This window comes from Pelodiscus sinensis, chromosome 8 (genome assembly GCF_049634645.1).
Source record: "Pelodiscus sinensis isolate JC-2024 chromosome 8, ASM4963464v1, whole genome shotgun sequence".
In the NCBI taxonomy this organism is placed as follows: Eukaryota; Metazoa; Chordata; order Testudines; family Trionychidae; genus Pelodiscus; species Pelodiscus sinensis.
In genome coordinates this window covers 19,827,886-19,852,431 of record NC_134718.1, presented here as the reverse complement: position 1 = coordinate 19,852,431, position 24,546 = coordinate 19,827,886, and the positions used below count along the sequence as shown (strand labels likewise).

Here is a 24,546-nt window from a genome sequence, read left to right as displayed (position 1 = left end):
GACCAAAGGTCCATCTAGCCCAGTATCCTGTCTGCCAACAGGGGCCAAGGCCAGATGCCCCAGAGGGAGTGAAGAGCACAAAGAATCATCAAGCAACCCCTCTCCCATCACCCATTTCCAGCCTCTGACAGAGGTTAAGGACATCATTCCTATGCATCCTAGCTAATAGCCATTGATGGACCAACCTCCATTAATTTATCTAGTTATTTTTTGAACTCTGTTAAAGTCCTGGTCTTCACAACCTCTTCTGGCAAGGAGTTCCATAGGTTGATTGTGTGCTGCATGAAGAAAAACTTTCCTTTCTTTGTTTTAAACCTGCTAACTATTCATTCCACTTGGTGACCCCTAGTTCTTATGTTATGGGAACAAAGTAAATAACTTTTCCTTATTCACTTTATCCACACAAGTCATGATTTTACAGACCTGTATCATATCCCTTGCTTAGGGTGTGTCTACACTGCACCACTATTCGGGAATAATGGCCATTATTCCGGAAAAACAATAGTAGTGTCCACACTGCAATTGTGTTATTTTGAAAGAAATAATGGAGGACTTTTTCTGATGTTGGTAAACCTCATTCCATGAGGAATAAGGCTTCTCCTGAAAAAGCTCTTTCGGAAGAGGGTATGTGTGGAAGCTCGACTGCTGCTATGTCAAAATAGCTCCTCACCATGGCCATTCTAAAGTTATTCCTCCCCAGTGCCTCCTTGGGCTCTAAATTGGGATAGTGGGCAACATTAGGGGAGCCTGCCTTGTACGAATTTTGAGGCTTCCCTATAATGTGGACACTCTATTTCGAAATAAGCTATTCCAGAAGATATCTTCCAGAAAAGCTTATTTCAAAAGAAGCTTGCAGTGTAGACGTACCCTTAGGCTATGTCTAGACTGCAGGCTTCTTTCGAAAGAGGCTCTTTCGAAAGCATCTTTCGAAAGAGCCTCTTTCGAAAGATCGCGTCTAGACTGCAGGTGGATCTTTCGAAAGAGAAATCCGCTTTTTCGAAAGAGAGCACCCAGCGAGTCTGGATGCTCTCTTTCGAAGACGGCCTCTTTACATTGAAGAACGCCTTCTTTCGAAAGAGGAGCTTTCGAAAGAAGGCGTTCTTCCTCGTGAAATGAGGTTTACCGCCATCGAAAGAAAAGCCGCATTCTTTTGAAATAATTTCAAAAGAACGCGGCTTGAGTCTGGACGCAGGGGAAGTTTTTTCGGGAAAAGGCTACTTTTCCTGAAAAAACCCCTGAGTCTGGACACGGCCTTAGTCTCCTCTTTTCTAAACTGAAAAGTCCTAGTCTTAATTTCCTTTTCATATGGGACCTGTTCCAAACCCTTAATCATTTTTGTTGCCCTTTTCTGAACCATTTCCAATGCCAATGTATATTTTTTGACATGAGGCGACCACATCTGTATGCAGTATTCAAGATGTGGGCGTATCATGGTTTTATATAGATGCAATAAAATGTTCTCCTTCTTACTCTCTATCCCCTTTTTAATGATTTCTGACATTCTGTTTTCTTTTTTGACTACAGCTGCACACTGAGTTGATGTTTTCATAGAACTATTCCCAAACAATCTCTCTATTGAGTAGTTATAGCTAAATCAGTCTCCATCATATTGTATGTATAGTTGGATTATTTTTTCCAGTGTGCATTGCTTTACATTTATCAGCATTAAATTTCATTTGCCATTTTGTTGCCCAATTACTTAGTTTTGTGAAATCTTTGTGAAGCTCTTCAAAGTTTGCTTTGGTCTTAACTATCTTGAGCAGTTCAGTATCATTTGCAAATTTTGCCACCTCGCTGTTTACCCCTTTCTCCAGATTATTTCTACATAGGCTGAATAGGATTGGTCCCAGTACGAACTCTTGGGGGACACTGCTAGTTACCTTTTTCCACTCTGAAAAATTACCGTTTATTCCTATCTTTTGTTTCCTGTCTTTTAACCAGTTATCAATCCATGAAAGGACCTTCCCTCTTATCCCATGACAACTTACTTTACTTAAGAGCCTTTGGTGAGGGACCTATCAAAGGCTTTCTGGAAATCTAAGTATACAGTATCCACTGGATCCCGCATGTCCACATGTTTGTTGACCCCCTTAAAGAACTCTAATAGATTAGTAAGGTATGATTTCCCTTTACAGAAACCAAGTTGACTTTTCCCCAACAAATTATGTTCATCTATGTGTCTGACGATGTTATTCTTTACTATAGTTTCAACTAATTTACCTGATACTGACATTAGACTCACCAGTCTGTAATTTCCAAGATCACCTCTAGAGCCTTTTTTAAATATTGGTGTCACATTAGCTATCTTCCAGTCATTAGGTACAAAAGCTGATTTATAGGAGAGGTTACCAACCACAGTTAATAGTTCCGCAATTCCACATTTTGAGTTCTTTCAGAATTCTTGGGTGAATGTCATCTGGTCCCAGTGACTTCTTACTGTTCAGTTTGTCAATTTGTTCCAAAACCTCCTCTAATGACACCTCAATCTGGGACAATTCCTCAGATTTGTTACCTAAAAAGAATGGCTCAGGTCTGGGAATCTACCCAACATCCTCAGTCATGAAGACTGAAGTGAAGAATTAATTTAGTTTTTCTGCAATGACCGCCATGACATTCTCCCTATCATAGATTAAGGTTAACAACTTTCATTTTAATTAAAATGGTTGAGATTAGCCTCAGATTACCACTAAAAGATATTAACCTGTGATTTTGGCATGGAAAAAATGTTTGCCTTGATCTCTTTTCCTAATCTTCAACATTTTTCTGAATCAAATTTTTGGGGTTCCCTTATAAATAACAGTGATAGAAATGTAGCCGTGTTAGTCTGGTGTAGCTGAAACAAAATACAGGACTATGTAGCACTTTAAAGACTAACAAGATGGTTTATTAGATGATGAGCTTTCTTGGGCCAGACCCACTTCCTCAGGTCTGGCCCACGAAAGCTCATCATCTAATAAACCATCTTGTTAGTCTTTAAAGTGCTACATAGTCCTGTATTTTCTTATAAATAACACTGATTGTGTGAAAATATTTGGGAATGCAGAGAACTAGCGACTTCTCTCACAGAGCATTGAATATTAGAATGGATTTTTATTTGAAGTGATCAGAATGGTAAGCATCTTCTCTTAGGGTATGTCTACACTACAAAGTTAATTTGAAATAACAACAGTTATTTCGAATTAACTTTAGTAGTGTCCACACAGCCAAACCACTATTTCGAAATAAATTCGAAATAGTAGGGCACTTATTTCAAATTTGGTAAACCTCATTCTACGAGGAATAACACCAAATTCGAAATAGCTAATTCAAAATAAGTGCTGAGTAGACACTTATTTCGAATTGCGGGGCCTCCAGCCCTTCCCAGTTTCCACTGGTGACCACTCTGGGCACAACCAGGAAAACTCTTCTCCTCTCCCCCAGCCCTGGGGACCTTAAAGGAGTAGAGTCTGGCCACTGGGCACGTGCGAGAGCCAGGCCTGCGAGCAGCCACAGAGCCTCAGTCAGTGGCTGCACAATGGCAGCCAATGGCAGCCAGCGGTCCACCGCGTGCGCCCTCATGGACTAGTGTGGAGATTATGGACCTCATTGAGGTTTGGGGTCCATAATCTCCACACTAGTCCATGAGGGCGCACGCCCTCTACGTCCCCTGGCTGGCTCTGGGTGCTGGGAGACTGGGCGGGGGACCGCTGGATGCCATTGGCTGCCATTGTGCAGCCACTGGCTGAGGGTCTGTGGCTGCTCGCAGGCCTGGCTCTTGCACGTGCCCAAGTGAAGGAGCTGCAGCACCGGAGTCGGCAGGGTCATCTGGGGAGGCCATACCAGGTAAGTGCCAGCACTGTCCTCTACCCAGGGGGGGAGGCAGGGAGGGAGACCAGAGACCGTGTGTATGGGCCATGCCTCCCACGGATCACACAGACACCTGTGCATTTGCGAGCATGTGTCATGCCCCCCTTGCACAGGTGGCTCCAGCGGCATGACACCCAGGGGCCATGGCCCAATAGACACACGTGTATGTGAAGAGACCTGACACACTCCTGACCCCGGGGGCGAAACACAGCAGGACGCCCTCCCTTCACAATCCCCCTCTACACAGAGGCAGGGGACATCTCCCCCCCGCCTCGGCTGCACTATACACGGCACAGGGGCATGAGTGCAGTCTTGGAGCAGCTTCCAGTCCTGGGGAAGAGCCAGACATCCTGACCATGGCCTCTGTGCAAGCATGTGAGCCCTGATGGTTCAGGGCACGGTCATCCGCACCTCGCAGGGGACACTGCATCCCCAGAGAGAAATGACCACTCCCCTTCTTTCTCCACAGCTGCACCAGCTGCTCGTGCAGGGCGCACCACCCCGCCTGGGACATGCCTCCACACCCGAGGGCTCCTCCAGACCACGAGCATGCGGCAGGGCTACCGGGACCAGCACCTGGGGGCCCTGCGAGCCCTGCACCGCACCATCCAGGCCTGGGTGCAGGAGAACCTGCATCTCCGCCGGGAGCAGCTTGCCCAGGACCATGCCATGTGCTCACAGCTGCAGGCCCTGCTGCAGAGCGTGCTGCCCCGTGACACCCCAGCGCTTGCTGCCCCCCCAGCTACTGTTCCTCTCCCCACTCCTGGCCCCCCTCCCACCTCTTCCTCCTCAACCTTCTCACCCTCCTTCTCAATCTCCACATACCCCACCTCAACCTCCACACTCTCCTCCCCATCCCCCCGGGGACGCTGAGGCCCCCACACCCACCGTGCTGGGAGACATGTGGCCCGAGGAGACCCCCACCCCTAGCGCTAACCTTCCCCTCCCCCTTCTTCCCCTTGCTTCCCCCTTCCAGTTCCCTCCTCCCAGGTTTCCCCCTCCCCTCTCCCATCCTCTCTCCTGCCCTCTTCTGCCTCCTTTCCCCAGTCTCTCCAGAGTTTCATTCCCCCCCCCCCAGTTTTGTTAAATAAAGACAGTTGATGTTTATGAAAAAACAAGTCTTTTATTTGACATCAGGAAGGGGGCTAGGGAGGGGTAAGTGAAAGGATGCGAAGGAAGAATGGGGCACGAGCCCCTGGTGGGGAGGACCAGGGTGGCTCTGAGAGCTCCTCGGGGTGGACACTCTCCCGCAGGGCCTGACAGCCCCCCGATGGACCTCCCGGATGGCAGCCTGCAGCAAGTGCAGTGGGCTGATGGCAATGACCCCATGAGACACTCCGGCATGCCCAGGGACAGATCTGGTTCTATGTTGCAGAGTGCCGTGGTGTCCCAAGTGAGGGCAAGCAGAGCACTCCGAGACACAAATGCTTTGCTGTTCCTCAGCGAGGTAGACCAGCAAGCGGAGAAACCTGAGAACTGTCTGTCTGGGATGGGGGGGGGGGGGTCAGGTCCTTTTAAGTCCGACGCTGATGCCCTGCCGGCACTGGTTCCAGCCAGCTTTACCTTCGATTCAGGGTCCACTCCATGTGGATGCGCTATTTCGAATTAGAAAAACGCTATTTCAATTTAGTTTTTGTGTCTAGATGCGCTATTTCGAATTAGCTTAATTCAAATTAACTAATTTGAAATAAGTTAATTCGAAATAGAGCTGTAGTGTAGACATACCATAAGATTTCAACCAAGATGTTAAAAAATGTGTGCCTAAAATTGGAGTTTTAAGGCCATATTTTAGCAATTAAATGATCAGATTTTCAAGAATGCAAGCCCCCCAACAGCTAGTCAAAAAGTAAATTTTGTTCTTTTTTAGATGCTGTATGTAAGTGAAAGCGAGCTGCTGGGTATCCAGCCCTTTTGAAAGTCAAGCTACTTATCAAAGAATCTGGATATTGATTTAGGCACCCAATTTTGAAAATGTTGGCATGAGCATTTTTTACTTTTTCATTAAAGAAAATTGTCTCAGATGATGATGATGAAAACATTTGAAGATCATGACAAAGCAAAGAAAAAAATATGTATAAGAAGAAGACAGAGAAAATGAAGATGAAGGAAAAGAGGAAAGAAATTGACCATGTTCCGAATAAAATCCAAAGTCTTTTCCACCTCAACCATCACTAGAGATGAACAAAAAGAGACTGTAGTTTCAAGGATGTAAGGTGAGTGACACATGTCACGATTCACACAAGATTCCAGAGGCAATAGGTTTTTGTTAGTGAACTGAGTTTTTTTTTTCTGATTCATCAGTCCTTTTATTAACATACCGAGGCTATGTCTACATTGCCACTTTTTATCTCCGCAATTTGTCGGAAGAGCTTTTTCCGTACTTTGACCCATCTACTCTGGGCCAAATTTCAGAAAAACCTCCTCTTTCAGAAGACCCCCTTCTTCCTCATGGCATGAGGAATACAGGACTTCCGAAAGAGCATGTTTGCTCTTCTGCAAAAAATGTCAGAAGAGCAGACGTATTCCCTGGATGCAGCAGAGTTTTTCCGGGATACCTCCAATATTCAAAAAACTCCCAGGCTACGTCTATGCTGGCATGAATTTCCGAAAATGCTTTTAACGGAAAAGTTTTCCGTTAAAAGCATTTTTGGAAAAGCGCATCTAGATTGGCAAGATGCTTTTCCGCATCTTGGCCAATGTAGACGCGGTTTTCTGCAAAAAAGCCCCAATCGCCTTTTTCATGATCGGGGCTTTTTTGCGGAAAACTGTACTATGCTATCTACACTGGCCCTTTTGCGCAAAAGTCTTTCAGAAAAAGACTTTTGCCCAAACAGGAGAAGCATAGTTTTTCCGGAAAAGCACTGATGATTTTACATGAGATCGTCAGAGCTTTTCCGGAAAGACAGCTGCCAAGTTTTTCCGGAAAAGCAGATGATTTTGCGGAAAAACTTGCCAGTCTAGACTCAGCCCCATAGTCTAGACATAGCCTGATAGGCACTTATAGCTAGCTGCAAAACTACAGCTGGCCGCAAGACTACAGCTGTACAATGATATTCCTTGTAATAGCAATTCCATTTGGTGAGGACTGTGTGAGCCAAAGGCATTTGATTGCTTAGTATATTTGTTATTTTTAATTGCTAGGTATATGCTTGGCTTTAGTTTATCAACTAATTAGCAAAGTAATAATAAATGCTGTAGCATTTTTGTTGTACCAGAAACACTTGAAAGAAGGGAGGGAAAAGGAATAGGGGAAGAAGGAAGAACACCACAAGTCTTGCCTATCTGAGAATGGACTCCAGCACTGCAAACTGGAAGGAAGAAGGTAGGGTTGGGGGAAAATAGGGGGAAGGGGTGGGAGAGGAAGGGGCTTGTGCTGAGGGGCAGGGGGCTGGTCAGGAGACAAAAGGGAAAGGTACCAAGGGACAGGGTGGAGGAGAGACAAATGCCAGGAATAGGGTTGCCAGGTGTCCGGTATTCATCCGGACAGTCTGGTATTTTCGCTTCCTGTCCATACTGGACACCTGAGATGTCCGGTATCTTCTGATTTTTTCCCTGGCCAGGAGGTGAAAATGCCAGGCACCTGGCAACCCTACAAACACTCAGCACCCGGCCTCCTCCCTCGAGCCCCCCCGGCTCCCAACATACCCAGCCCCCATGCTTACCTGGTTCCCCAAGGCTGCCGGCACAAAATGGCTGCTGGCCAAAAGACCTAGGGGAAGCAATGCTTCCTCTGGATCTTAGTGCTCAACCACTCCACTGCTCCTATCCCTGCACTCACTCTTAAAGGGGACATGCTATTTTAATGCTGTTTTATTTTATTTTTTATTTTTTTTGCTCAACAACTTTGGTCTCCCCCCCCCCCCCCCCCCCCCCACACACACTTTTTTTTCCCTTCAACAGAATTTTTTCCCAGTGTTTTTTTTGGGGGGGGGGTGGGGGTGTCGGTATTTTTATTTCAACCATCTGGGAACCCTAGTTAGGCGGCCAAGTGGAGACTGAGGAAAAGGTCAGGAAGGGAGGTGTCAGTGGGAGGGGGGACAGGGTGATGCTGGGAGAGGAGAGGGTAAGCACATTGGGGACTAGAGGGAGGAGGTGCTGGGAGAAGGCTTGAAAGAAGGGATGGGCATGAGGAAGGCGAGGATGGAGCAAGTCATGTGTGAGGGCACAGGAGCATGAGGGAAACAGGGGGCAGAGGGTGGTGAGGGGGTGGGAATCAGGGAAAAAGAAGGCAAAGGGGGCAGGGGCAATGAGGGAAGGGGGAGCACCAGGAGGGTGCAGGGCTAAGGGAAGGTGCAGGTGCCAGGGGATTCTGGGGGTGAAGCAGAAGGGCAGACACCTGCAGGGGAGGGACCAGCACCAGAGGAGAGGCGCAGGGCAGGTGTGTAGATGAAGGTTTTAGGAGAGGGGATGAAGAGGAGTGACTCACATGATCAGAGTGGGGCTACTGGAGGAGTGGGCACAGGGGGGAGAGAAAGGCTGGTGGAGGGGGACAGGTCTCAGGAGGACTGAGGGCAGTGAGAAGGACAGGAGTCCGAGTCAGGACAACAGAGGAGGGTGAGGGGTTGGGGGGCAGCAGGCACCAGGGGAGCTGATGGAGCAAGGGGAGGAGACATGGCAGCAGAGGGAAAAGGCAGAGGTTTATAAGATATTTATTAATAACGTGGGTGCCACATTGGCACATCCGAACAAGCCACATGAACTCAGTACTGGTGCACAACACAAAATTCATTCTGCTCATGGGAGGAAACTCTTAGAGGGAACACTTCCCCCAGCCTCTCCACCCCCGAGTTAATGTCACACACAGTGGGTTAATGCAATTGCAGGATAGGTCCATGGGGGGGGGGGGGGTTGGTGCGGGCCAAACTAATCTCTATTGGTAGGAGGATGGTGGGAAAAATCCTTAGAAAGGGGACTTTACTTCTGGTCATGTGTCTATCAGAGAAACCATGAAGAACATTCCTACTTAGTCACAACAGGTACAACAAAATATAATATAATATATTTGATACACAATGGAATCCACAATGGGTTCATTCCATGCTTATGCTACTATGGTGTTTGTGTGGATAACCCAGTAAAAAAGGTGCAAATATAAAAAAGGGTGAAATATATATATTTCAATATATACTGAATATTCAATATATTAAATATAATATATTGAAGTGGGCGAGTGCTGCTTCTGACTTTCCACTTTTATATTATTTAATAAAATATATATTGGCTTACAGGGTGGGTGGGCAGGCAGGCGGGGAAGGGTTGGTGGGGAGGACTAGACCCATCCTGGTCACCACCAAAAACTATACAAACCTGCTGCCCCTGATGTGAAATATGCCATCACGTGACAGAAATGCCCCTCTGCCATGTACATTCGACAAACAGAAAACAGTCTCTTTGCAAAAGAATAAATGGACACAAATCAGACATCAAGAATGGTAACATTCAAATACCAGTAGGAGAGTACTTCAACCTCTCTGGCCACTCAGAAACTAATTTGAAAATTGTCATACTTTAAAAAAAAACCTTCAAAACCAGACTGAAGTGTGAAACTGCAGCGGTGGAGTTCATATGTAAACTTGACACTGTCAGAATGGCTCTGAATAGAGACTGGGAGTGACTAGCTAACTAACCCTAAGCAATTCTCTCCTTTTTTGGTATTCTCACCTTCTCATCAGCTATTGAGCGTGGGCCATATCGATGCTGATTGTACTGGTCTTGTCAGCGCGGATCCTCCACATATTAATGGAACACTCTCATTTTTGTATGTGTTAATATGGGAGGGTACGTCTACACTACAGCGCTAATTCGAACTAACCTAGTTCGAATTAGTTAATTCGAACTAAGCTAATTCGAACTAATGCGTCTAGAACTAAAAACTAGTTCAAATTAGCGTTTTGCTAATTAGAACTAGAGCGTCCCCACTGACTGGACGCAGGGGGGCATTTAAGGGCGGCTGAAACCAGTTCTGGCAGGGCATCAGGTCAGTAGTTGCTTTGTGTGGCTGCTGTCTGAGGCTATCTGAGGCTCGTCTTAAAGGGACGCCCCCCGGACAGCCGGTTCTCAGCTTTTCCTGCTTGCTTGTCAACCTCGCCGAGGGACAGCAAAGCATTGGTCTCTGTGCCCGTGTGTGTCGGTGCTTCCCTTCGGGGACGCCGCCACAGGTGGCAATATGGAGCCAGAGCTCGCCCTGCACCTTCTGGTGCACTTTCTGGACTTGCTGCTGCAAGCCTGCCAGCAATGGCTCGAGGCTGCCTGGCACCACCTGGGGAACGTCAGCCCCCTGCCTCTCCGCCTGGCCGCCCTGGGGGCTGTGGAGGAGCCGTGGTGGCGCCCCGGCACCGGCGTGCCCCGCCGCATCTGGCGTCTGGACACCAGCAGCGACTGGTGGGACCGCATCGTCCTGGAGCGCTGGGACGACCGACAGTGGACCCAGAACTTCAGGATGAGGAGGGACACCTTCCTGGAGCTCTGCGAGTGGCTCGCCCCTGCCCCGTGCAGAAGGGACACTCACAGGAGGCCCGCCATCCCCCTCCAGAAGCGGGTGGCCATCGCCCTCTGGAAGCTCTCCACGTCGGACAGCTACCGATCCATTGGGAACCAGTTTGGCGTGGGGAGATCCACTGTCGGAGCGGTGCTCATGCAGGTACGGCGCTCGTCGGCCACCGAGCCTGGGGGGGCGGCTGCAAGGAGGGGATGGGCCGCCCCAGGGACAAAGGGGGGGGAGAAAGGAGGCGAAAGCGCCCCGCTCCTCCGGCACAGCTTCAGGTCCTCCTGGACCCAGTGCTCCTGGAGACGGAGGTGTTGCTCCAGGAACCGGAGGTGCCACCTCTGGTACTCCTCCTGGTTCCTGGCTCTCCTGCTTGCCCGGGTGTGGGTGGCTGCTGCAGGCGGGGTGGGGCGCCCTGCAGTCCCAGGTGCTGCGGCTGTGGTGAAACAAGAACAGCGGTCAATTACCCCAGGGGCCCAGGTGTGTGAAACCCAGCTCCCCTCTGCAAGGCCAGGGCCCCTGCAGGATCCCCAGCTGCTGCTCCGTGGTGGGCAAGGCCCAGGCGCACGGTCCTGGGGCTCCCTCTCGCCCCAGCCCCCCTACACATAAGGGGAGTATGATGGTACTCGCAGGTGGACGCCTCCCTGGCCTCGGACGACACAGAAGAGCGGCTCTGTGGGGTGCCTCGGGGGTCCCGGGTCCTGGGCAGGCTGCCGGCAGGCTCCTGGCTCTCGGAGCCCTCCTCCGCCTCCTCCGTCTCCAGGAGCGGTCCCTCTGCCCTGGGGTCTATCACGTCCCGGGGGGCAGGGACGGCCTGAGCCCCCAGGAGGCGGTCCAGAGCCTGGAAGTGGGGGCACGCCTCCGGGTCGGCCCCTGGCAGGCAGGCCCGGGAGTAGGACTGCCGCAGGTCCTTTATTTTGCAGCGCACCTGCTCCCGGCTGCGCTGGTGGCCCCTGGTGGCCAGGCTGGCAGCCATGCGGCTGTAGACTGCCGCGTTCCTGTGGCTAGTGCGGAGATCGTGGACATTGGAGGCTTCCCCCCAAACCTCGATGAGGTCCACGATCTCCGCACTTGACCACGCTGGCGCCCGCCTCTTGCGGCCCCGGGCAGGGTCCTGGGAGCCGCCAGGCTGGTCCCGGGAAGAGGGGGAGGACTGGGTGGCATCGGATGGCTGGCTCATGGGTGTCAGCTGCTGGGTGTGCTGGCACAGGTGCTGGCAGCCTTGCAACTGGCACAAACTGTGTAGCCAGCCCGTGGCCCTTTAAGGGCTCCGGGGCCAGGAGGGGGGCAGTAGAGTTTGCCTGGTGTTGGCCAGAGTGGCCACCAGGGCAAGCTGGGAAGGGCTAGCCTCCCACTAGTTCAAATTAAGGGGCTACACAGCCCTTAATTCGAACTAGTAAATTCGAACTAGGCTTAATCCTCATGGAATGAGGATTACCAAATTCGAACTAAGCATTCCGCTAGTTCGAATTTAACTGGTGAAATTTACATGCCCCTTCCGGAAAAGGGGCCAGTGTAGACGAGCCCCTAGTGTCTATACATGCAAACTGCTAGTTCGAACTTAATTCAAACTAGCGATGCGCTTAATTCGAACTAGGTAAACCTCATTGTACGAGGACTAATGCCTAGTTCGAATTAAGTCGTTCGAATTAAGGGCTGTGTAGCCACTTAATTCGAACTAGTGGGAGGCTAGTCCTTCCCAGGTTGCCCTGATGGCCACTCTGGGCCAAACCAGGGAAACTCTTCTGCCCCCCTCCCGGCCCCGGAGCCCTTAAAGGGGCACGGTCTGGCTACAGTGCCCATGCCAGTTGCAAGCCTCCCAGCACCCAACCAGCAGACCCTGCACCTAGCACGGCATGAGCCAACCACCCGCTGACAGCCATCCCTCCGCCTCTTCCCAGGACCAGGCTGGCAGCTCACAGGAGCCTGCCCGGGGCCACAAGAGGCGGGCGCCCGCCTGGTCTAGTGAGGAGATGGTGGACCTCATCGAGGTTTGGGGGGAGGCCTCCAGCGTTCATGACCTCCGCACTAGGCATAGGAATGAGGTAGTCTAGGGCAGGATAGCTGCCAGCCTGGCCATCAAAGGCCACATGAGAACCCAGGAGCAGGCTTGCATGAAAATCAAGTTGGTCCAGTGAGATCCCCGACCCTTAGCCCTGAGCTTAGAACATAAGAACATAAGAACATAAGAATGGCCGTACTGGGTCAGACCAAAGGTCCATCTAGTCCAGTAGCCTGTCTGCCGACAGTGGCCAACACCAGCTACCCCAGAGGAAATGGACCGAAGACAGTGACCAAGCCATTTGTCTCGTGCCATCCATCTCCAGCCTTCCACAAACAGAGGGCAGGGACACCATTCCTACCCCCTGGCTAATAGCACTCCATGGACACAACCTCCATGAATTTATCTAACTTCTCTTTAAACTCTGTTATAGTTCTAGCCTTCATAGCCTCCTGTGGCAAGGAGTTCCACAGGTTGACTATGTGCCTGTGTGAAGAAGAACTTTCGCTTTTTAGTTTTAAACCTGCTGGCCATTCATTTCATTTGGTGTCCTCTAGTCCTTATATTATGGGAACTAATGATGAACTTTTCTTTATTCACCCTCTCCACACCACTCATGATTTTATAGACCTCTATCATATCCTCAGTCTCCTCTTTTCTAAGCTTAAAAGTCCCAGTCTCTTTAGCCTCTCTTCATATGGAACCTGTTCCAAACCCCTATCATTGTAGTTGCCCTTTTCTGAACCCTTTCCAAGGCCAAAATATCTTTTTTGAGGTGAGGAGACCACATCTGTACACAGTCCTGAAGATATGGCGTTCCATAGTTTGATACTTCCTCTCCTCCTTCTTCCCCTGGCTTCCCCCTTCCAGCTCCCTCCTCCCAGGTTTCCCCCTCCGCTCTTCCACCCTCTCTCTTCCCCTCTCCCACCTCCTTTTCCCAGTCTACCATTCCCCTCCCCCAGTTTTGTTAAATAAAGAGAGTTTATTTTTTGGAACACACGTGTCCTTTATTTTTTATATCAGGAAGGGGGGTAGGGAGCGGTAAGTGGAAGGAGGTGAGGGAGGAATGGGGCATGAGCCCCCGATGGGGAGGACTGGGGTGTCTCTGTGGGCTCCTTGGGGTGGAAGCTCTCCTGCAGGACCTCCTGGATTCTGACAGCCCCCCGAATAACTCCCCCGGATGGCAGCCTGCAGCAAGTGCAGCTGGGCTGATGGCCGAGTGCTGTGATGTGCTGAGTGTGGGCATTCAGGGCACTCCAAGCCAGGACTGCTTTGCTGTCCCTCATCGAGGTAGACAAGCAAGAGGGAAACCCTGAGAACTATCTGTCCGGGTTGGGGCTTTAAGCACAGCCCTCGGCTAGCCTGAGGCAGCAGCTCCACGCTCTAAGTCCTAATCTGATGCCCTGCCAGCACTGCTTCCAGCCAGCCTTAACTTCGGTTCAGGGTCCACTCAATGTGGACATGCTATTTCGAATTAGCAAAACGCTAATTCAAATTAGTTTTTAGGTCTAGATGCACTAGTTTGAATTAGCTTAGTTCGAATTAACTAATTTGAATTAAGTTAGTTCGAATTAGTGCTGTAGTGTAGACATACCCCTGGATATGAGCCAACACAAGAAGGCTAATGGCAGATAAAGGTGCATTAGGAGGAGCATTTCTAGAAGATTTAGGGTATGTCTACACTAGCCCCCTAGTTCGAACTAGGGAGGCTAATGTAGGCATTCGAAGGTGCAAATCAAGCCCAGGATATAAATATCCCACGCTTGATTTGCATCTTCCCGGCCGGTCACCATTTTTTAAATTTACAAGTCCGAACTAACTGCCCGAGTCTACACACAGAAGGGACCCAGTATTTCTAAATAAAGACCCTAAATGCAACTACCTGTTAAACCTCCTTGCAGGAGGACTTGTAAACTTAAAAAATGGTGACCAGCCAGGAAGATGCAAACCAAGCATGGGATATTTATATCCCGGGCTTGACATGTAACTTCAAATGCCTACATTAGCCTCCCTAGTTCGAACTAGGGGGCTAGTGTAGACATACCCTTAGATAAGTGGTTATTCCCTTTTATCCAGGACTGTTGAGGCCACATCTGGAGTACTGTGTCCAATTCTGGGCCCTCCCCCATTAGAGAAAGGGTGTGGATGCATTGGAGAAAGTCCAGCAGAAGGCAACAAAAATGATTAGGGGCTCAAGCACATGACCTACGAGGAGAGGCTGAGGCATTTGGGCTTCAGAAGAGAAGAGTGAGGGGGATTTGATAGCAGCCTTTAACTTTCTGAGGGAGGTTCCAAAGAGGATGGAGAGAGACTGTTCTCAGTAGTGACAGATGGCAGAACGAGGAACAAAGGTCTCAGGTTGCAGTGGGAGAGGTCTAGGTTGCATAGTAGGAAAAACTATTTCACTAGGAGGGTGCTGAAGTACTGGAATGGGTCACATTGGGAGGGGGTGGAATCTCCATCCCTACAGGTTTTAAAGTCCCAGCTTGACAAAGCTCTGGCTGAGATGATTTCATTGGGGTTGGTCCTGCTTTGGGCAGGGTGTTGGATTTGATGACCTCTTGAGGTCTCTTCCAATCCTGACTCTACCTCTGCCAAACTGAAGTTTCCACTTCATGTTTCTGAAAAAGTGGGCTCCAGCCCAGGAATATTTATGTCCCTTCATCCTCCCCCTCCCTCCACCAAAAAAATATAGTAATCCTTTAAGGTACCTCATTTTTAAATGAAATTAGGAAAAACATTCAAGTAGCCCACATATGAGGCTGGTTCCAGAGCTTAAGTAGATGAACAATATATTCAGTCTACTCTTATGTGACACACGAGCTGCTGTAACCCACATACCTAGTGTGATTCACTGTCCCATGTAGTGGCACTTGGACCACAGCAACAGATGTGAGACCTCTACAGCCTAAGCTGTGTGCCAGCTGGCTTTTAGCTCAAGCAGTACAGGCTCCTACACTAAGTTCCAGAGGTCCAGTGGAGGTTACACTACAGCAAAATTACATACTAGTACACAGACACTTCAGTGAGGGAGGCCAGATGGAGTGACAGAAAACATCATCATGTCTAAGATGTTTTAATGGAAAACATATACAATCTGCCGGACGACAATGGTGTTGGAGGCTCCAGCTCAGGCTCGTCTTTATTTTCCAATCTTGGTAATTTATTCTTAACTTTCTCGCTCCAAGAGCAGTTCCTGCCTTGACTACAGAAGGGGAAGAGCTGGCACTTATTCCCCTACCATTAGGACTTTACGCACACCAAGGAAGTGGATCTGGGAGATACCATATCAGTGCCAAACACTTTAATAATGTGTTATTATTAAATAAATTATGTAAAGTTATGCAAATGCATGATGTGAACAATTCTTTTTTATTCAGGCAGTTGTATATGAATAATCTTTGAGGAAACAAGATTGCTAGGTAAAATACACAGCCCAGATTCAAATATAAAGGCTACGTCTAGACTGGCATGATTTTCCGCAAATGCTTTTAATGGAAAAGTTTTCCGTTAAAAGCATTTGCGGAAAAGAGCATCTAGATTCGCACGGACGCTTTTCCGCAAAAGCACTTATTACGGAAAAGCGTCCATGCCAATCTAGATGCGCTTTTGCGCAAAACAAATCTGAGCTGCCTACACTGGCCCTTTTGCGCAAAAGCTTTTGCGCCGAACGGGAGCAGCATAGTATTTCTGCAAGAAGCACTGATTTCTTACATGAGATCGTCAGTGTTCTTGCGGAAATTGAAGCGGCCAGTGTAGAGAGCTGGCAAGTTTTTCCGCAAAAGCGCCTGCTTTTGCAGAAAAACTTGCCAGTCTAGACACAGCCAAAATGTCTGCCTTTTCTGGTCACATAGACTATTATACATACAAGCTTGCATTGAAAAGTCAATCATGATATCCATTTATCTAGTTATATGCAGTCCCCGAGTTACATGGATCCGTACTTACGTACTTACGAACGGGGCTTTTCTCGCCCCGGAGGACGCAGACGGCGGGACCTCCCAGACCTGCTGCGGTCCCGCCGCCCACGTACTCTGGGGTGAGAAAAGCTGCTCCGCGTCTCCCTGGTCTGCTGGGGGGGAGGCAGACGCGCCGTGGTCCCGCCCGGGTCCTCCGCGGCTTTGCTCTGCGTCTCCCTGGTCTGCTGGGCCCCCCCCCAGCAGACCAGGGAGACGCGGAGGACCCGGGCGGTGGCACCGCAGCACGTCTCAGTCCCGCCGCCCGCATTTCCAAGACTAGGCTTTTCTCGCGGACGCCTGTGGTAGAGCAGCTGGGGCGCTGCCGGTTGGTCCCACAGCGCCACTCCTCGGCGCTACTGGACCAACCCGGCAGCACCCCAGCTGCTCTGCCCCAGGCATCCCTAAGTTAGCAGCTGCTGAAACTGATCAGTGGCTGATTCCAGGAAGTCCGGGGCAGAGTTGACTTGGGGACACTTGGGGTAGAGCAGTTGGGGTGCTGCCGGGTTGGTCCCTGCAGCGCCGAGGTGCGGCACCGCGGGGACCTACCCGGCAGCGCCCCAGCTGCTCTGTCCCAGGCGTCCAGATTCAGCTGCTGTTGAAACTGATCAGCGGCTGATTCCAGGAAGCCCGGGGCAGAGAAACTCTGCCTCGGGCTTCCTGTAGTCAGCCGCTGGTCAGTTTCAGCAGCGGCTGAATCTGGACGCAAGTTCTGACTTAAGTACAAATTCAACTTAAGTACAAACCTACAGTCCCTATCTTGTACGTAACCCGGGGACTGCCTGTAGTTTGAAATAGCTCACCACTATTTGCTCAGGGAGATATTTAAATCTACTTTAGCTGTGTTCAGCTATCATAACACAAATTGAAAAATGAGACAATTATGTTTCACATAATTTCTATTTTCCTAGAGGTCATGACAGAAAATTATAACTTTTAATTAAATTAATAATTTAAAGAACCAAAACAGATTCCAGAAATTAGGTCCCTGAGAAAATTAGAAGATTAGCAACAAGGACCACGGGGTTCATGAACTCATGCTGTAGATAGATGCAGGATTTTTATATTAGGATCTATGCCTTTGGATTGGTTATTAAAATACTATGTATATCTATATAGGAGCATGTGTGTGGCCTGATGGAAATCTACAGTATATCTTCTCTGCTGGCTTTAAAAAAGTCGTAGCAGCTACCCTAATAGATTAACTAAATCAATCTTCACATTATGATGCCTTTATGTGGCCTGCGTGACAGGTATTCATCATAAATGGATTATTATTTAAGGATAGACCTTTAATGTTTTTCATAGAATAAACCACAGCTTAAGACCACATTTTAATACAGATATTTCTTGTGGACTACCTGTCTTCCCTTTGACTAATTCACCCTCCAATTTCTCTTTACAGCAGCTACATACATGGAAAAGCATACTTTTCTGGTTTCATTTAATTAATTTTAGCAGCTGGGAAGAAGGAGTACTCTGCTTTGAACTAGCATTACTGCTTGTTTACAGCTAAAGGCCAGGTCTACACTAAACAGAAGATCACCGATGCCATGATCGATCTTCTGGAGTTTGATTTAGTGAGTCTTAACTTTTTGAGAGGCATAAGGGAAGCTTATGTAAGAGTTTGCTCCCATTGGCCTCCCACTGTGGAACGCTGCCAAGCTCATCTTACACTGACTCCAACTACATATTTTATGTATTCCACATAGCTCTGGTTGCGTTCTTTAAGCCCAACTTCTGGGTCTGGTGTAGACCTGGCTTCAAATCCCCAGACATAAGGGAAATTCCTTTAAACTAAGAAACAATTTTTTCAAAGAAACCTGAAAATTGAGCTTCAACAGCTACATGAATGTGGATGCTCAAATTATCTACTCAGAACACAAGGGGAACTTTGCTGTTGCTTAAATGGGACTAGGACTTTCCCAATAAGGTGATCTTTATAAAATCAGTTAGTGTTGGCCAAACCCGCCTTCTACTGAACTCATTGAATATTTTTCCATTTACTTGAATGAGTAGCTAGCATAGTTAGGCCAATACAGGCAGTCCCCGGGTTACGTACAAGATAGGGACTGTAGGTTTGTTCTTAAGTTGAATCTGTATGTAAGTCGGAACTGGTGTCCAGATTCAGCCGCTGCTGAAACTGATCAGTTTCAACAGCGGCTGAATCTGGATGCCAGTTCTGACTTACATACAGATTCAACTTAAGAACCCCAGGCATCCCCAAGTCAGCTGCTGCTGAAACTGATCAGCGGCTGATTCCAGGAAGCCCGGGGCAGGGGCTTCCTATAGTCAGCCACTGGTCAGTTTCAGCAGCAGCTGACTTGGGGACGCCTGGGGGAGAGCAGCTGGGGTGCTGCTGGGTTGGTCCAGTAGCGCCGCCGCTCCTTGGCGCTACTGGACCAACCCAGCAGCACCCAAGCTGCTCTGCCCCAGGCGTCCTGAGTCAGCCGCTGCTGAAACTGACCAGCAGTGGCTGAATCAGGACGCCTGGGGCAGAGCAGCTGGGGTGCTGCCCGGTTGGTCTAGTAGCGCCCAGAGCGGCGCTACGGGACCAACTGGCAGCGCCCTAGCTGCTGTACCACAGGTGTCCGGAGCAAAGCCGCGGTGCACGGGGGCAGCGGGACAGCCCCGATGCGCCGTGGCTGTCCTGCTGCCCTCGGGCTCCGTGGCTTTGCTCTGCTTTGCTCCCCGTCCCCCTGGTCTGTAGACCAGGGGGACGGGGAGCAAAGCTGCGGAACATGCGGGCAGCGGACAGCCCAGATGCTTCTGGGCTGTCCTCTGCCCGCGTGCTCCGCGGCTTGGCTCTGCTTTGCCCCCCCCCCCCCGTGCCCCTGGTCTGCAGACCAGGGGGACGGGGGGGGGGGGGAGGCAAAGCAGAGCCAAGCCGCAGAGCGCACGGTCAGCGGACAGCCCTGTCCACTGCCCGCGTGTTCCGCCGCTTTGCTTCCTCTCCCTGGTCTGCTGGAGACCAGGGAGAGGAAGGGCCCCGTTCGTAACTGCGGATCCGACATAAGTCGGATCCGCGTAACTTGGGGACTGCCTGTATTCAGCCCTTTTGAAAAATCAATCCTATTCAATACATATGCTTTGTAGGTGCATGTACTGCCAAGCTTCAAAGTGTGTCTTTCATGTCTTACATACAAAGAGAAAAAATAAATAAAAAGCTCAGTAAGGCGATATTCATTAGTTATTTAAGAAAATGAATTTAAGGAAGATTTCTAGAGTGGGGTAATATTGGAAATATTCTAAATTATTCAATTTTGCTTGGGAAAATATTCTTTCCTGAACTTGAAATAATTAAAAAAACCCAAATTCGTAGACTGAACAGAATTTTGTTTTGATTTTCAACACGCTTTGTGCAATTCTTTGTTATTTTTGAAGAAAAGTCCCCATCTTTCACTTGAATTTGGAGATTTTAATTCAAAAATATCATTAAGATATTTATTTCACTTTATTTTTGAAAAAAATACCTGTTTTCTTTTAAAAAAAAGAAAGTACAAAAGCCCCGGACAATTGTTAAATATTTATTTTTTCTTGATATTAGCAGAAATGTGAGAGCTTTCTTTTAAACTTAAATTCTCTTTAAAACTTTGCTGTTCTGCATTGAATGCACACAGCTAAAATTCCAGACATAAATCAGCTTTAACTCCACGGAAGTCAACAAAGCTATATTGATTTTTAGAAGCTGAGGATCTAGCTCCTTCTCCATACAATGTAAGTACAATAGAAAAAATAGGGTATATCCAAATCTTCTGATCTATTTGCTTTACAGTGACAGGGGGAAAATGAACAATAATCACTTCAGGATCATCTTTCTGAGTCAGATGTTCCCAAGATTTTCCTACAAGTACTGTACCAAGTAAAACACAGCTGCCTATTATTCTTTAAATACAATACTCTCTTACAGGAAGAGAAGACAAAAACCCTATGAAATGCTCAAGATTCATTTCATTTGGTGATTTCTATCTCTTCCCTTCCTCTTATTCACCTATTTTGTCAACCCTCTGAAAATATTTCATAAAGGAAAATGGTGATGTAGACTTCAGGAAAAAGTAGCTTAATAAGTGAATAAACAAAAACACTTGAGCCTCAAAGAAAGGGGACAAAGAACAACGAGTTTACAGGGCATGTCTGACATAAAAGGAAGAGAAAATACCAAATGGCACAAATGAAGGAACTACAGGCTGAAAATGGAAAGTAAAGAAATCTAGACTAGAGCAGACATTTCAAAAAGCTGTCTTGCCCATCAAATAATAAATGCCCTCCTACATTTGGAAATACAGGAGCAAAGACAAGAGGAGCCTATAGAATGGAGCAGAGAATGGCAAAGACAAGTGTTAGATTGAGTCCAACAGAAATTTGAGGTAGGACAGGATTAATGAGCTTGGTGAGATGAGAGGGGAACAGGGTCATAAGCACAGATACTTCATAAGCAAAATCATGTTCAGTTACACAATGAGTAAACTTATAGTTTTCAGATGTTTATTCCAACCAAATCAATCAGCCAGATCTCTGGAGATTTAGATGATAGTAAAAATACTACTGTAGATGCAGTACTCACCATCAACCCAACTAGGAAGACAGAATAGTGAAGAATAAGGTCTACTGCAGATTGATTCTTTTAATTCACTTTCCAGTGATGTGGTTATCCAAATAGTCTAATTTATTTATACATGATTCTTCACACTCTCTTGGCATTTCTTTTTTGAGAGAGAGATGAATTTTGCCATTTGTTCTCAAAGTCTCTGCCTGGCTCTGCTTGCTCCAATTGAATTCCATTCTTTTTCTCCCTTTCAATTTACTTTTCTTCTTATTCTTGCAAGTGATAGATGGCACTTTCCCCCCAGAATTCTCAGCATTTCTCTGTGTAAGCTTGAAAGCTTGTCTCTCACCAACAGAAGTTGATCCAATAAAATATCTACCTTGTCTCTCTAAGGGTATGCCTACACTACAGCGCTATTTCGAATTAACTTATTTCAAATTAATTAATTCGAATTAGTTCATTCGAAATAAGCTAAATCGAAATAACGCATCTAGACACAAAACCTAATTCGAAATAGCGTTTTTCTAATTCGAAATAGCGTTTTTCTAATTCGAAATAGCGTGTCGACATTGAGTGGACCCTGAATCGAAGGTAGGCTGGCCGGAACCAGTGCCAAAGGGCATCAGGATTGGACTTAGTGTGTGGGGCTGCTGCCTCAGGCTGTCCGAGGTCTGTGCTTAAAGTGACCCGACCCCCTATCCTGGACAGACAGTTCTCAGGTTTCTCTGCTTGCTGGTCTACCTTGCTGAGGGACAGCAAAGCATTTGTGTCTTGGAGTGCTCTGCTTGCCCTCACTTGGGACACCACGACACTCTGCAACATGGAACCAGACCTGCCCCTGGGGACTCTGCTGCGTCTCATGGACACGTTGCCAGCAGCAGGGCTGCACTGTCTGCAGGCTGCCATCTGGAGGCACCATCGAGGGGATGTCAGGATCCAGGGGGCCCTGCGGGAGAGCTTCCACCCTGAGGAGCGCTAACAGTCTCCCCGATCTGCCCCACTGGGGACTTGTGCCCCATTCCTCCCTCTTGTCCTTCCACTTACCCTTCCCTAGCCCCCCCCTTTCCTGGTGCAAATAAAAGACACGTATTTTCAAAAATATAAACTGTCTTTATTTAAGACAACTGGGGAGGGAGAACGAAACTCTGGGGAAAGGAGGCAGGAGATGGGAGGAGAAAGGGTGGGAGTGGGGAAGAGGAAAACTGGGAGGAGGGAGCTGAAAGGGGGAAGCAAGAGGAAGAAGGGGGAAGAGAAGCTCAGCACTCAGGTCTGGGAGTCTCGCTGGGCCAACCGCCTCCCAGCACGGCGGGTTCGGGGGCCTCGGCGTTCCCAGGGTGATGGGGAGGAGGGTGCAGAGGTTGAGGTTGGGGGTGTGGAAGTTGAGGAGGAAGAGGTGGGAGGGGGCAGGAGTGGGAGGGGGAACAGTGGTTGGGGGGGCAGCAGGCACATTACTGGCATGGGGCAGCATGCTCTGCAGCAGGGCCTGCAGGTTTGAGTTCATGGCTCGGTCCTGAGCAAGCTGCTCCCGGCGGAGCTGCAGTACTCCTGCATCCAGGCCTGGATGGTGCAGTGCAGGGCTCGCAGGGCCCCTAGGTGCTGGTCCCAGCACCCCTGCCGCGTGGTGGTGGTCCTGCTGAGGCCGCGGGTGCAGGAGCATGTTCCAGGTGGGGTGGTGCGCCCTGCATGAGCAGCTGGTGCAGCTGTAGAGAAAGAAGAGAAGTGGTCAGTTCTCCCAGGGGACACATTGGATGATGCCCAGCCACCCCTCCCCTGCAACGTGAGGGCGACTGTGCCCTGCACCATCAGAGTCGCTGTGCTTGCACAGAGGCCATGGTCAGGATGTCTGGTTCTCCCCGGGACTGGGAGCTGCCCCAAGACCACACCCATGTCCCTGTGCCGTGTATAGTGAGGCCATGGAGTGGGGGGAGATGTTCCATGCCTCTGCGTAGAGGGGGCGTGTGAAGGGAGAGCATCCTGCTGGGTCTCGCTCCAGGGTCAGGAGTGTGTCAGGTCTCTTAACACACGCGTGTGCCTATTGGGCCATGGCCCCTGGGTGTCACGCAGCTGGAGCCACCTGCCCAAGGGTGGCATGGCACGTGCTCGCACGTGCACAGGTGGCTACGTGATCCGTGGAAGGCACGGCCCACATGCATGATCCCTGGTCTCCCTCTCCGCCTCCCCCCCCAGGTAGGAGACAGTGCTGGCACTTACCTGGTATGGCCTCCCAGGACGACCCTGCCGACTCCGGTGCCAGGACAGCTGGTGGTGGTCCCGCTGGTGCACCCGGGTTAGGGCACTCTGGTCCCGGCTCGCTACCTCCCAGGCTGGCGCAGACTGCCTCGCCCCCCAGGAGTTGGTCAAGGGCGGGGAAGTAGGGGCAGGTGTCAGCCTCTGCTGCGGCGCATCTCCTGGTGGCCCTGGAGTACGCCTGCCGCAGCTCCTTCACTTTCAGGTGCACCTGCTCTTGGGTGCGCCTATGGCCTTTCCTGGCCATGGTGGCCACTACGTGGGCATAGATGGCCACATTCCTCTGCCTAGTGCAGCAATAATGGACGTTGGGGGCCTCCCCCCAAACCTCAATGAGGTCTATGATCTCTGCACTAGTCCATGAGGGCGCACGCTGTTTACAGCCCCTGGCTGGCCCCTGGGTACTGGGGGACTGGGCGGGGGACAGCTGACTGCCACTGGCTGCCATTGTGTGGCCACTGGCTGAGGGTCTGCAGCTGCTGGCAAACCTGGCTCTTGCATGTGCCCAGTGACCAGAGTGTGCCCCTTTAAGGGCTCCGGGGCTGGAGGGGGGGGGAGCAGACAAGTTTTCCTGGTTGTGCCCAGAGTGGCCACCAGGGGAAACTGGGAAGGGCTGGAGGCCCCCTAATTCGAAATAAGTGGCTACACAGCACTTATTTCAAATTAGCTATTTCGAATTTGGTGTTATTCCTCGTAGAATGAGGTTTACCTATGAGGGCTCCACTATCGCGAATTTATTTTGAAATAGCAGTTTGTATGTGTAGACACTATTAAAGTTAATTCAAAATAACGGCTGTTATTTCGAATTAACTTTGTAGTGTAGACATACCCTTATATTCTGGGACAAACACAACTAAAACAATACAACAGGGGTGGGCAATAATTTTTCGGGGGGGGCAGTTAATGAATTTTGGTACATAGTTACAGGCCAGCTCTATTCCTGGAAGAGTAGGTGTTTGGCAGGAAGGGGTTGGGCTAGAGACTAACCTCCCCCCAGAGTTGTGTAAGTCAGACGCTTTGAATTAAAAACACAGCAAAGGGCTCGCAGCTCCGGCCCCTGCCAGGATAGTGCCATGACCAGGAGCCATTTAAATAGGATGCTATCTGAGCCACTGCCTGGAAAATTGGTGGCATGGGCAGCAACATATAAATAGAATCAGGCAGATCTAGTCTGTGGGCCAGATCAAAGTGCTAGGTGGGCCGGCTCTGGCCTCCAGGCCACCTCTTGCCCAGGCCCAGTATATATTCCCCTTGTCAAACAGTAGCCTAATTTTGAAGAAGTTATTCAGATGTGAAGGAATTTCAGTGCTCTTTGGCACTACCTTCAAACAACGTTGTCAACAGTACCTTTAGCCTTGTCTATACTTACCGAAGTGTCGCTGCTCCAGAGGTCGATCTTCCGGTGTTTGATTTAGTGGGTCTAGTATAGAAGTTGTGTAACTTAAGCTGACTTTCCAGGTCTTGT

General features: G+C 49.3%; 1 protein-coding gene across 2 annotated transcripts in view; it reads right to left on the bottom strand.

Moving 5' to 3' along the window:
* The window catches only part of GRID1 (glutamate ionotropic receptor delta type subunit 1), a 1,054,628-nt gene that overhangs the window by 216,563 nt on the left and 813,519 nt on the right, over window positions 1–24,546 (bottom strand). The gene's annotated exons all lie outside the window — the stretch shown is intronic.